This window comes from Tachypleus tridentatus, chromosome 1, assembly GCF_004210375.1.
Source record: "Tachypleus tridentatus isolate NWPU-2018 chromosome 1, ASM421037v1, whole genome shotgun sequence".
In the NCBI taxonomy this organism is placed as follows: domain Eukaryota; kingdom Metazoa; phylum Arthropoda; class Merostomata; order Xiphosura; family Limulidae; genus Tachypleus; species Tachypleus tridentatus.
The window spans coordinates 3,769,001-3,783,001 of NC_134825.1; the positions used below are offsets into that span (position 1 = coordinate 3,769,001).

Consider the following 14,001-nt stretch of genomic DNA (forward strand, 5'->3'; position numbering starts at 1 on the left):
GAGATGTTGTTCATTTTTTGAATGTATTCATTTGTGTTACTTATAACTATAGCATAGCATTTATCTGCTTTTAGAATTTTGATGTCGTTGTCTTATTTTAGGTTGTTTATAGAATTAATATTTTTCCGTGTGAGGTTGTTTTGAGTTTTCTTTTCTGTGAATTATGTTGACGGTTTTGCGTGAAAATTATTTGAAAAAGTTGTTTAAGATACTGTTTTGAGGTGTTTCGGGGAAACAGACGTTTTCAGTTCTACCTGGAAAGTTGGGTTGTTGGTTGTCGATGGAATTGTTGTCGAAGTTGTCTTCTTTACTCTGCTTGTTTTCCGTTGTTTTTCAGTGTTTTAACTTTGTGTAGAATGGATCACCAATCTTCTAGCTAGGTCTTCCAGAAAGGCTTTCATTTCGACGGATGGAATATTTCTACAGTTACAACAGAAAGTGTTCGTACCCCTGAGTCGTGAGTTGTTTTTTCCTCATAACTTAAAAAGTATCACGGTTAGGATAATGAAAATATAGCGTATTATAACTATTATACTAGCACACATCTACATAAATTTTTATGTATATTAAACGACAAATAATCTGTTTATAAACAAATAACCAAACATCGGAGTGTCAGAAAGTGTTCGTGCGTCTACTTTAATGGTCTGTTGTGTCGCCTTTCAGGTGAATTACTTGACACAATCTCTCCTCATAGCCCTCCATGATCGTTTGACAGTACTCGACTGGTATTTTCTTCCATTCTTCTTAACAGAAGGCCTCCAACTCTTGCAAGTTTTTCAGATGGTGCCGATGAACCTTGGTCTTCAACTCATGCCCACCGTATTCAATTGGGTTGAGATCGGGTGACTAAGATAGCCACTCCAAGACGCTTATATGGTTCCTCTGCAACCAGGATTGCACATATTTTGATGTGTGCTTAGAGTCACTGTCGTGCTGGAAGATTCAACGACGCCCAAGCCGCAAGTTCCAAGCATCATTCTTGATATAAGTGCCTAATATATCAACGTACTCTTCTTTTTTCATGATTCCATTGATGCGGTGAAGGCTGCCTACACCAGAAGAGCTGAAGGAACCCCATAGCATGATGGAGCCACCTCCGTGATTAACTGTGGGGACGGTGTTCTTTGGAAGATTTCGTTCCCCCTTCTTACGGAAAATATTGCAAACATCATTGTGGCTGAAAAGCTCGATTTTAGTCTCGTCTGACAAAGAATACTCTTCTAATAGGTAAAGGGTTTATCTACATGTTTTTTTTTTTTGCATACCTCAATTGTGCTTCTAAACGAACAGGCTTTAAATGTGGAGTTCTATGAGGACGGCATGCTTTGAACCCAGAAGAGCGTAACATGTTCGTAACTGTAGAGAGGTGCTTACTTCAACCCCAGTTTTCCTTAGCAGTTTCTGTATGTCATTACGTGTTAAACGAGGGTTCCTACTAACTTCTCTGAGAACCTTTCTCTTGGTTCTCTCTGGAATTTTGGTGGAGCGTCCGGAACGAGGGAGGTTAGCAGTTGATCCTGTAAGATTAAACTTGGCAATTATGCTTTGAACAGTAGATTTCGGCACATTAAGTTGTGTAGCAATACCGGAAAGAGACACACGAGACTTGTATTTTACAATAATTCGGTTTTTTAAATCACTGGGGCTCGGCATGGTCAAGCGCGTTAAGGCATGTAACTCGTAATCTGAGGGTCGCGGGTTCGCATCCCCGTCGCGCCAAACATGCTCGCCCTCCCAGCCGTGGGGCGTTATAATGTTACGGTCAATCCCACTATTCGTTGGTAAAAGAGTAGCCCAAGAGTTGGCGGTGGGTGGTGATGACTAGCTGCCTTCCCTCTAGTCTTACACTGCTAAATTAGGGACGGCTAGCACAGATAGCCCTCGAGTAGCTTTGTGCGAACTTCAAAAACAAACAAACAAAAAAACAATTTAAATCACTGGATAGTTGTTTCCTGTTCGCCATGATGACCAAAGAGATAATGATGGAGACGGCGCTAAGTTGCCGGAAGTACATTTTTTGCTGACTAAATTCTAATAATTATGAACCCAGTGTCTGGTTCTGGAATGGTATAATGTAGTTTATTTGTTAAACTAAACAAAATTTTTACGGGAATATCAGCTTTTTTTGCACGTTCTGAACTGTACGAACACTTTCTGCTCCTTCTATTTTTGGTTATTTGTTTATAAACAGTTTATTTGTCATTTAATTTAAATAAAAATTTATGTAGATCTGTGTTAGTATAATATTTATAATATATTATACTTCTATTAGCCTACTCGTGATACTTTTTAAGTTATGAGGAAAAAACCACTCGGGACGCAGGAGTACGAACACTTTCTGTCGCCACTGTAGGTGTTACCGTAAGGTTGAGTCCTTTGTTGAGAAAATGGACCTCTTCATTGTTTAATTGTCAGTCGGGTCTGTTGATTATGAGGTTGGTTGGTGGTTCTTCGTGTTGACATATTTTTTGTTGTTACCACCTTAACTTATTTAGGTTTTTGATGTGGCGGATCGTATTTTCCTTATTGTTCTTACTGTTGATGTTACATAAATTACTAACAATAAAAATGTGCTATTTTAATGACGACTACTGGTTAAAGTTGTTTGATGTTGATGTTTTTTTAACTTCTAATTCCAGGTCAGTGTTAGCCCTACAAAGAATATTTATATTTTAAATTTGTGTCCTGTTTCTTCATTATGTTTGCGTATAAACGAAAATCATGCGTGTTTTCATGAACAATCCAATATTTTATTAGCTCTTACTACTAGATGGCGCTTAGAGCAATACGGTGATAGATAATTGCTTTCTCTTTTTAATTGTTTTTTTTATCCTACACCAATTTGTGAGCACCTTTCACATGTTGAGTGCACATCCACATATCATATTTTAAACTTCAAATAAAACATAATTATAAATGTATACTAACAGTTTTATTCATAAATACTTTAGACTTTATAATTATGAATCATTCATTCAGTGTATGTCAAGAATTAAAACCAGTCCAGACTTTCATGTTTGTTTATATGTGAACTCTGACGAGTTTCTCCAGTAGGCAACCTGCCTATTGAATTTTTACTCCTAATCCCAAATTCTATGATTGTATTTGTTAACTAATTATCATTTCTTCACATACTAATTACTCATATCTTGTTTTTCGTACAATTTTCTTAGTGGTTTACTTACTGCAATCTTTTTATCTTACCTTTTTATGATATTACAGAATGTAATCTGAACAACGACCACGACTTGTGAGTAACTTTCAGATGTAGAGTGCACACCTTTATATTAAATATTAAACTGTAAGCAAGAAATAATTCTAAGTCTCTATGAACAGTTTTACTCAGAAATACTTTGTAATTTATAATTTTGTGACATCCATTCAGTGTTAAGTCACAAAGAAAAAATGAACTCCAATCCAGATTGGACAGAGAACATGATCTACTACTTGTTTTATATCATACTGTGAATCGTTCTGTCTGTCCATCAATTCATTTGTCTCCTGTTTATGACGGCCACTTCTCGTGTTGATTGTGGAAAGCTACAGATGAAGGTAAAGTTCAACATTAACTATTTAACTAACAGTAGAACAGGTGTGAATAATGTTGACAACAAACAGGATATTCTACACTAACTTGTTATGAATTAATAACAATATCATATACATATCAACATGTGACGTAACGGTGTGTTATTGTTGAATGGTTCTTAACATGACTGAAATACTCAATCATTACTTCTTGTAGTTGTTGGTATAAGGAATATAGGTTCAGAAAGTTTGATTAATAACACCAAAATATACCAATCATTCAAATTAATATAAAATTTTGTCTAATGAACAATTAATTTTATGTTTAAGGACATTAAAGTCATTTGTTGAAACACTACACACAAAGAGATAAAGAGAACTTTAAAACGGATTGTTTGAAAAATTCTGTTTGGTATTTTGTCTGAGATGTTTACCAACTTTAGGTTCCAGTTACATACAGATAATTTGAACACATTTAATCCTAGCATTTGGTTACCATCATATAACAAGTAACACAATTTATATCTTTTAATATAATTAATTCCCCATATGGTACAGCACTTATTGTACAGAGTTACAACGTTAAAATCATGGTTTAAATTATTCTCAGTTAACAGATAGCCAGATATGGCTTTACTAGAGAAATAACACACACATAATATAATTTAATTTTATTTAATGTTATACTTGGAAAAATGTTTATTTCACAATATATTTTCAACAAATTATTGACTAATATTTTTATTCAGATATTTTGTACTCGATATAAAGTTAATAGTCGTGATTTTATTTAAATATTGATTTCAGATATTATTACATTATTATTTGTCATGTAAAATGTTGAGTTTTGTTTACATAGTTGTATTCATAGTTAATGGTTTGTTTTGATTTACAGAATTCTACCAAATATACTGCAGCATAATTATCTGAGATAACTTGAAATTACTGGTTCAAGTGTTAATGGAAACTATAAGAAGAAACTAAGGAGAAAAGATATTTCTGTTTGTCTGCCACATTAATTGGTTGAACTCAGAGTATTAGAAATGTTTGATTGACAGACACAAACTTTATTTTGGAAGGACAATGTAATAAGATTCGCAAAATGTTTTGTCAGGCATCGTTTTAAAACACAATTAAGACAATACATATATGGAAAGTTATAGCAGATTAGTCTAAAATATCTAGTTTCATACTATTTTCCACAGAATATTTTTCTGTTCTCACATAACAACTATTCTTATTCAGCGCAGTCTTCAATGTGCGAAAATATTTTTGCTCGCGCTAGCCCTGAAACTCTCACCTACCGCACGTTTCAACTTGGTTCACCTGCGTTGTAACATGTAAATAAGCAATACAACGCTTCACTGAGACGTACTCTACTAGGATAAGGTTTTGTTGAATAACTCTAGTGTTAAAAAATAAAACAATAAGAAGCCAGCTACGTTATGGAAAGATACGTTTAGGACAATGAAACAAATAAGCTCTGTTAATTATGAAATTCAGGGATTGTATGATAGAACTAAACAGTTAGTAACTATAAATAGACTGAAGAATGTGAGGGAATGATATACACTTACGAGAAAAGTTAACAAAGAGAGAGAGATAGTTGAAGTAGTAAAAGGAGAAGACGAAAAGGCGGAAGAAGAAATTGTAGTAGTTCATATAGATATAAATACTTCTCAAGAAACTTCCTACCAGTAGATGATAATAGTTGAACTGATGTATGAGAGTGAACCAGAAAGTAGCGAGGATGATAAACCTAAATATATCATTATATCTGAAAAAAACACTGGGAGAACCAGTTGCTCCACCGGTTCAACCAGTGACACATGATTATCATTTAAGGTTATTAGGTTATTTAGCCTAATAACCAGAGACGACACTATCACACAGAACCTGAAGAGGAAGGTATGTTATTTGTTATTTTAAATTTCGCACAAAGCTACTCGAGGGCTACCTGCGTTAGCCGTCCCTAATGTAGTTGTGCAAGATTCGAGGGAAGGCAGCTAGCTATCACCACCCACCGCCAACTCGTTGACTACTCTTTTACCAACGAATAGTGGGATTGACCGTTACATTATAACGCCTCCACGGCTGAAAGGGCGAGTATGTTTGGTGCGATTGGGATTCAAACCTGCGACCCTCGGATTACGAGTCGAATGCCTTAACCCATCTGGTCATGCCGGGCCAGTAAGGTTTGACATAAAGATATTACAGCACTCACAAAAGAGTCCCATAAAAGTAGTGAATATAAATAATGATAAATCAGATGTCATAAGAACATTAAACCATATGTTACTTTATCTGGATAAACTTGGTTAGTTGCTCTATTTAGCCATAGGTTAATATTATTACGTTATTTCTTTTTAATATTGTTATGCAGATTAATTACAGATATATTGTTATGTCCATCAGAAGTGTTGTAATGTTACTTGTCGACAAAATAACAGAAGAAAACGTGAGTATTGTTCCAGTCGAAAATAAGTTAACAATTGTATTTTATGAAGAAGGTAACTTTATTTTATCAGGAGATAAGAAGATAATTGTAGAAGATATTCCGTTTTTACAATACATCAGATTACACATTGTAACACAAATTTTGTTTCTCGATAGCATGTGTTATTTATTAATTGCTTATGTTGTAACAGTACAGAAAATGGTCATTATTCCCTTCAAACTTTGCTTTTGTGACTTGGATAATGAAATTTAGAAATTAACCTATTTTATATGTAAAACCGGGCAAATGGGCAAAGGTCTGGATAAAACAACATATGAATTAAGATTTACATGTATTCATACTAAAGTTATACAAAAATGAACAAAAATGTTTAGAAGTGAGTAGTTTTTCGAGATTTGTGACTGTAATGTACAATCTCTTTCACGTATCAGCCCCCACATATAGTCTCCTATCATGTTTTCGTTATACGCTCCTTGGTAGCGGCGTTCAAAGTCCAGTATATCTTGGCGGAAGTGCTCGCCTTGTTCCTCTGATCCCATGTTCTCATTGAATTTATCAAAATGAGCGTCAAGGATATAGACTTTCAGGGACATCCTGCAGCCCATTTTGCCGTAGTTCTTCACCAGAGCCTCAACCAGTTCCACATAATTTTCGGCCTTGTGATTGCCCAAGGATTCCTGAACCACTGCAACAATGTTGCCCAAAACTTTTTTTCCATTCCTACTGAGCTTCTTGGGAAATTCTGTGCACACCAGAATCTTCTTTATTTGTGGTCTAACGAAGACACCAGCTTTAACCTTTGTCTCAGACAGCTTAGGGAAGAAGTCTCGAAGGAATTTGAAGGCTGCAGACTCCTTATCAAGAGCTGTGACAAATTGTTTCATAAGACTCAATTTTATGTGCACTGGTTGGAACAACACCTTCTGTGGGTTAACTAGTGGCTCACACTTGACATTGTGCCTCCCCAGAGAGAACTCGGTCCATTGTGGCCAGTGCTTCCTGTTGTAGTGCGCTGCGGTGTCTCTGGTGTCCCAAAGGCAAAGATAACAGGGAAACTTGGTAAATCCTCCTTGGAGAACCAGTAGGAATGCCACCATTTTGAAGTCTCCAATAACCTCCTAGTCATACTCATCATACTTCAAGACTTCTAGCAAGGTCTTGACGATGTTGTATTCCTCTTTGAGGTGTACTGAATGAGCCAGGAGATGAGGCAGATACTTATTCCTGTTATGGAGTAGCACAACTTTGAGGCTTCTCAATGAGCTATCAATGAAGAGGCGCCACTCGTTCGGGTTAGAGACAATTCCAATTGCCTCGCAAGACCGGATACATTGTGGCAGAAGCAGAGCCCATCTTGACGAGTGATGAAGCTTGAAAAATGTCGGCGGTGCTTCCTCTGACTTGTGACTTGCACACTTTCATCTAACAAATCCCACTTCTTGAGCCTAGATGTCAAAAGCTGAGCATTCGACTTTGTTAGACCAAGATCACTGATCAAGTCATTGAGGTCTCTATCAGGTCACTCAGCACTGAATCTACCTGGAATATTTTGGAAAATGGGTAAATTTCAAAATTTCTTGACCCAAGTCACAAAAGCAAAGTTTGAAGAGAAAGAAACAGGTCTTTTCCGTTTACTTTCGGGGCCCGGCATGGCCTAGCGCGTTGAGGCGTGCGCTTCGTAATCTGAAGGTCGCGGGTTTGCGCCCGACTCGCGCCAAACATGCTCGCCTTCCCAGCCGTGGGGGCGTTATAATGTAACGGTCAATCCCACTATTCGTTGGTAAAATAGTAGCCCAAGAGTTGGCGGTGGGTGGTGATGACTAGCTGCCTTCCCTCTAGTCTTACACTGCTAAATTAGGGACGGCTAGCACAGACAGCCCTCGAGTAGCTTTGTGCGAAATTCCAAAACAAACCGTTTACTTTCAGCATAAGCAATTGGGAATAACACTTTCTGCTCAGGAACAAGAAAAAGTAAAAAAATTGTTACATAGTTTTGTTGACACACTTAAATTTTAAATTAAAGGAACATGAAGAACTTACAACTTTTAGAAATAAAACAGTAGATATAATATGAATGTTACTGATAAAGAAGACAAGTTTAATAGATAATTATCTTACATTAATTCATAACTACCATACAGAAGTTGATGAACTATTGAGCGAACTAAAAAATATCGAAAATAGCGTTTCAGTTTCAGACAAACAAAGATAGAAACGTTGACTGATTGATGCACGTATAAATATATTAAAACTTCATTTTGAAACAGTAAAGACAGATGGTCTGACATAATTAAATAAGATAGTGGATGACCAAACACGAGGTTTTAAAGAAATGATACATTTAATAAGTGAGTAGGGGACTATAATGAACGTTTTGAATCGGAAAAATAGGAAGTAGCTTAATTACATGATATCATGGTTTTTGTGCTCTGCGGAGCCCTTCGGCTCCACCATAATTATCTAGGGTTCCGCGAGGAAATTTTATAATATTAATATTTTTTCTTATAACCATAAAACTGAACCAAAAAAGTAAAAAGTGAAACATATCCTTAATATAACACGTTTATCGCGTATTGGGCCTTTTGGTATTTTATTCTGCCCAGCGCCAGACGATTTTATTTAGCTTAGGGGAAGATCTCAGTGAAAGTGTTAATTGTTTTGTTTTTTAATTTCGCACAAAGCTACACGAGGGCTATCTGCGCTAGCCGTCCCTAATTTTGCAGTGTACATTAGAGGGAAGGCAACTAGTCATCATCATCCACCGCCAACTCTTGAGCTACTCTTTTACCAACGAATAATGGGATTGACCATCACATTATAACGCCCTCACGCGACTCTAAGATTACGAGTCGAGCGTCTTAACCCACCTGGCCATGAAAGTGTTAATACAATTTCAATTAACTTCGGCAGTGGCACCACTGGATGCTAGTAGATATGGCACCATCTGAAGAAAGGCCCGGCATGGCTAAGCGTGTTAAGGCGTGCGATTTGCAATCTGAGGGTCGCGGGTTCGCATCCCTATCGCGCCAAACATGCTACCCTTTCAGCCGTGGGGGCGTTATAATGTTACGGTCAATCCCACTATTCGTTGGTACAAGAGTAGCCCAAGAGTTGGCGGTGGGTGGTGATGACTAGCTGCCTTCCCTCTAGTCTTACGTTGCTAAATTAGGGACGGCTATCACAGATAGCCCTCGAGTAGCTTTGTGCGAAATTTAAAAACAAAGAAACAAACAAACCATCTCAAGATCGCATGCATCATTGGAGATGGAAGATAGCCACATGAAACATCGGTCAAGCATGGGTAGTGATGCCAACTGTCTTTTAAAATCCAGGTCTGGACAATCGGCTGAATCTCGACGATTATTAGGCTCTAGTTGTCCAAATCCACTGCCGTCTTCATCGTCATGCACTTGCAGTGAAAATAGTGTCAGAAGACTTACAAGAGGTACTGGGTGATGCCATAAAATCACTCAATGCGAGGATCTTCAGTTTACTCTCTGAGGATATGGGAAGTTTGCATACAAATTTACAGCTTCATACTGAAGCTTGAAAAGTGCTTGCTTGGTTTTATGGAGTGTGTGAGTAGATAGGTTTTTCTTTTTTTTATCCGAATGCCATTTTGAACTTGCATACAAATTAAGGGACAAATGCTAGATACATAAAGTGTCTTATTTCTGATTTATTTACCTATCTAAATAAAGTGAATACTGCAATGCAGGGTACCAGGGTAATGTACTTCAAAGCTCAGAGTGAAATGGAAGATTTACTTTACGATAAATGTTTACTTATGGAAGAACTTGATTGCTTCCAAAAATCTCAGTGGTTTTTTACTTATGAATAAAATGTTTTTAAGTGAAGATGCAAAAGTTTCAGTCTTGCAGCACATATCTGTGTACAAGTACTGTGGAGTACTTCACTCCTCATTTAGAATAACTGTGGATTCAAAATCCCTTTGTCGCCTCTGCAAATGCCAACGACTTGCCTTTGAAAAAGAAAGAACAGTTTATAGAAATTTCAACTAATTACACCATAAAAAAATTTCACCAGGAAGAAATTACACAATTTTGGATTCAAATGGCTATGGAATATCTTGAAGTAAGTAACAGAGCTTTGGAAATTTTGATGTGTTTTCCAACAATATATCTCTGTGAGCAAATCATTTTCACTGTATACAGTTACAAAGACCAAATTTAGAAACAGGCAAAATATTGAAGATGATTTGCGCTTACAGGTAACAACCATAACTACGAATACTGAGCCATTTTGTGAACAAAAGCAAGTTCATCCGATCCACTAATAAATAAGCACACTGTACTTTTACAGATATACATTTTCAAGTATAAAATTTTAAACAAGTAGAAGTAAAATGTTTTCTTTAAATATTGATATTTTTAATACATTTATATTTTAAAAGCTTGAAGTAAACTTTATCTGGTGTTAGTGACCAGTTGTTTGTATTTTTAGTGAATATGTTTTTTATTAAGTCTCCGAAATGTTTCTTCTTTCTGATGTGAAATTCCACAGGTGTAAAAATTTTGGGAACCGCTGCATTAGATGAAGACAAAATTTACTACCTTGATAGCCAATCTACAACAGTAACAAATGTTTAAATAAACACGATGTATTTGGACTAAATTAACAGGAATATAAATTACCAATAAACTGATATAATTCAACTGAAACTGCATCGAAAACATTTACCGAGAAGAAGCGAAACTTCACGAATCAGAATATCAACCATAATAAGAAAGAGTTTCGGATATAATGATAAACCGGAAGTAGAGTGCGTGTGTTAAAAGCCACCAAGAAACGGAACATATTATATAGCTCAGTGTGTTGTGTGTTATGAGTACTTAAATTATGTGAACTTACTTCAGCCCCTTTTTGAGAACAGTGTCAGAGTGGATATCGAGGGTTTCAGATAGCGGGAGTATATATTATTATGAAAATATCAGTTATGTTGTTACCGACTGATGACTGTGGACTGGATACTGAAGGACCTACAGTGTCCGGAGTATATATTATTATGAAAATATCAGTTATGTTGTTACCGACTGAGGACTGGATACTGAAGGACCTACAGTGTCCGGAGTATATAGTATTATGAAAATATCAGTTATGTTGTTACCGACTGAGGACTGTGGACTTGATACTGAAGGACCTACAGTGTCCGGAGTATATATTATGAAAATATCAGTTATGTAGTTACCGACTGTGGACTGGATACTGAAGGACCTACAGTGTCCGGAGTATATATTATTATGAAAATATCAGTTATGTAGTTACCGACTGAGGACTGTGGACTGGATACTGAAGGACCTACAGTGTCCGACCTTCTTTTCCGAGGACAGTCAGTACGTGACTTTGGTGTCCACGTGCCTGTATTTACTATGATGGAAAAGGGGGAGTATATTTCCTATGAACGCCACTAAAACCAACTGTATGCAAAAGGAAGGGACAAGTCGTGGCTTCTTTCCCAAAACTTCGTAATCCCCTTTGTGTGTGGTTTCCTATAACAAAGCTACATCAGGCTATCTGCTGAATCCATCGAGGGGAAACTCCCTGTGCAAACTTGAAATAGCGGGATTGCTCCACCTATAAAAGGTTAGTAGCCCCTGTAATACGAGATAAACTGACACTTTACAAGTTTACAATAAACCAAGTTAATCCATGAACTTGAGATATGTTGTTAAAACAATAGTTGTGAAATATTAATGAAAAACGAACCTTGAACACGACCAACTAACATTGTCTGTATATCACTGATAATGGAGAGGATTCTGACATTAAGTGATTCAAGTAGACGGGTGTGTAGGTTAAACACTTGTGTTCAGAGATCTCAAAGATAATGTCATACCACGTACCTGGAAAAATATGGTTATTCAGGACAGACTATAGAGGATGAAAAACTGTATAGACAAGTGACTTTTTACATTATTTAACATCAAACACTCGGTTACCAATCACTAATAGAAAAAGAGTCAACTCTTTGCTGGACCAATCACTACCCTCGTCAGTTTGGATGTATTATGATGTCACACAGACGAAAAGTATGGTTGTTCCCTCGAGACTGCTCCACAAGGTTTCAGGTTTCATATTCTAGTTCTTTCAGCTAAGTTCACGAGATGTGCAGAAAGAAAATGGTAGTTTATTTATACGTGTAAGAATTACATTACAATAACGTAATGTAAGTTGTAATTACTAAGGCTTGTACTACAACAACTTAATGTAAGTCGTAATTACTAAGACTTGTACTACAATAACTTAACGTAAGTTGTAATTACTAAGACTTGTACTACAATAACTTAATGCAAGTTGTAATTACTAAGACTTGTAGTACAATAACTTAATGTAAGTTGTAATTACTAAGACTTGTACTACAATAACTTAATGTAAGTTGTAATTACTAAGGCTTGTACTACAATAACTTAATGCAAATTGTAATTACTAAGACTTGTACTACAATAACTTAATGTAAGTCGTAATTACTAAGACGTGTACTACAATAACTTAATGTAAGTTATAATTACTAAGACTTGTACTACAACAACTTAATGTTTTCTAATAAACTGAACGCTAGATTATAGATGTAACATTTAAAGAAGATAGTTAAAAGGATGATACAGTTATTAACAGATGGTAAATGCTTAAGTCAGAGCGTATTTTATTTTCAGTCTGGTTTGTTTGGAATGCTGTGCAAAGCTACTTTAGGACTAGCTATGCTAGCTGTCCCTGACTTAGCAATAAATAGACTAGAGGAGCGGTTCTTAACATTGTTGGAGGTACTGAACCCTGGAAGTTTCGTACTTGCATTTACTGAACCCTTTGTAATTGGAAAAATAAAATATGATTTTTGAAATTCAAAACATAAGCAGATAATTTATCAGTGCACAAAATGAACCATGCATCAATTGCATACAATATCACTGTGTTCAAAGAACAAAACCAACAAAGCACGAATTTCACACAAAAACAAAACTCATTGAATATTTACTGCAAATCAATGTGACTTTTGCTGTTGCCTTTCAGAGACAAGTTTAGAAATGCGTGGCTTCACCTTGGTAAGTGCCACTCTCATATCATTTTCGCAACAAAGACTGTTACTTTTCTTCGTTTTTATGTCTACTATCCTCGAAAAGGATTGCTCGCAAAGATACGTTGTAACAAACGGTATGAATATCTCAAGGGCTTTCTAAGCAATAAGAGAGGGTACGCTACGGTTTGGTGACACCAAAACGTTGAGAGCGTTGTTGTTCTGAAAAGTTGCTGTTGAACCTGGCTCTGCTGAAGTTCAATGATTTTGTCGAGATATTCATCATTGACATCTGCTGTCGCAACGCTAAACGTGAACGTCTGTCTCACCCATGCTGGATAAGACTCTCTGGTGGGGAAGTATCCGTCGAGAGACTTTGTAAGCTCATCTAAGTGAATGCTTCCGTTCCCCGGGTACAGAAATGTCTCCGATTTTAGACACATCTTCGATCTTACTTACACAGTCGTCCAGCAGGGGAAAGTTTGTGAAGTTATCATTCTCTGTTCGTCGTTTCCATAACGGCAGCTTTTTTTGAAAATCCTTCAGGTTTTCTGTTTTTGCTCGACATAGTATGAAGGGATTGAAAGATTAGGAAAAAATCACAAGTGACGCACGATTACTACAGCCACAAGTCGACTGCTAAGCGTACGAAGTTCCCTGCAGTACAGATATTAAGGCCAAGTGATGTGACGTGATCAGCCGAAGCCAATGATGGCCAAGTGAAGCATGACGTCACGAATTATACGAATGGGGTGAACAGAACGGACTCACCGAACCCTTGGGGTTCGATTGAACCCAAGTTAAGAACCACTGGACCAGAGAAAATGCAGCTAATCAACAACATATACCGGCATCTTTTAGGTAACTCTTTTATCAACAAATATTGTGGTTGACAGTCACATTATAAGGACTTCACAGCTGAAAATGCAAGCATATTTGGTGAGAGAAGTTTAAACCTTTGACTCATGTTCGAATCAAG

At 36.6% G+C, this 14,001-nt stretch overlaps 1 long non-coding RNA gene across 13 annotated transcripts in view; it reads left to right on the forward strand.

Moving 5' to 3' along the window:
• LOC143232143 (uncharacterized) overlaps positions 1-9,115 on the forward strand; it is a 35,027-nt gene extending 25,912 nt beyond the window's left edge. For 9 of the 13 annotated variants that reach the window (XR_013017487.1, XR_013017475.1, XR_013017565.1 and 6 more), the window contains 2 exons: positions 3,389-3,555; positions 4,427-9,115. This is a non-coding gene — a long non-coding RNA (uncharacterized LOC143232143). Of the gene's footprint in view, positions 1-1,047; positions 1,231-3,388; positions 3,556-4,426 lie in introns of all 13 variants that reach the window. The other 4 variants (XR_013017540.1, XR_013017558.1, XR_013017501.1 and 1 more) reach the window with 1 other exon arrangement.
• The last annotated feature ends 4,886 nt before the right edge of the window (positions 9,116-14,001 follow it).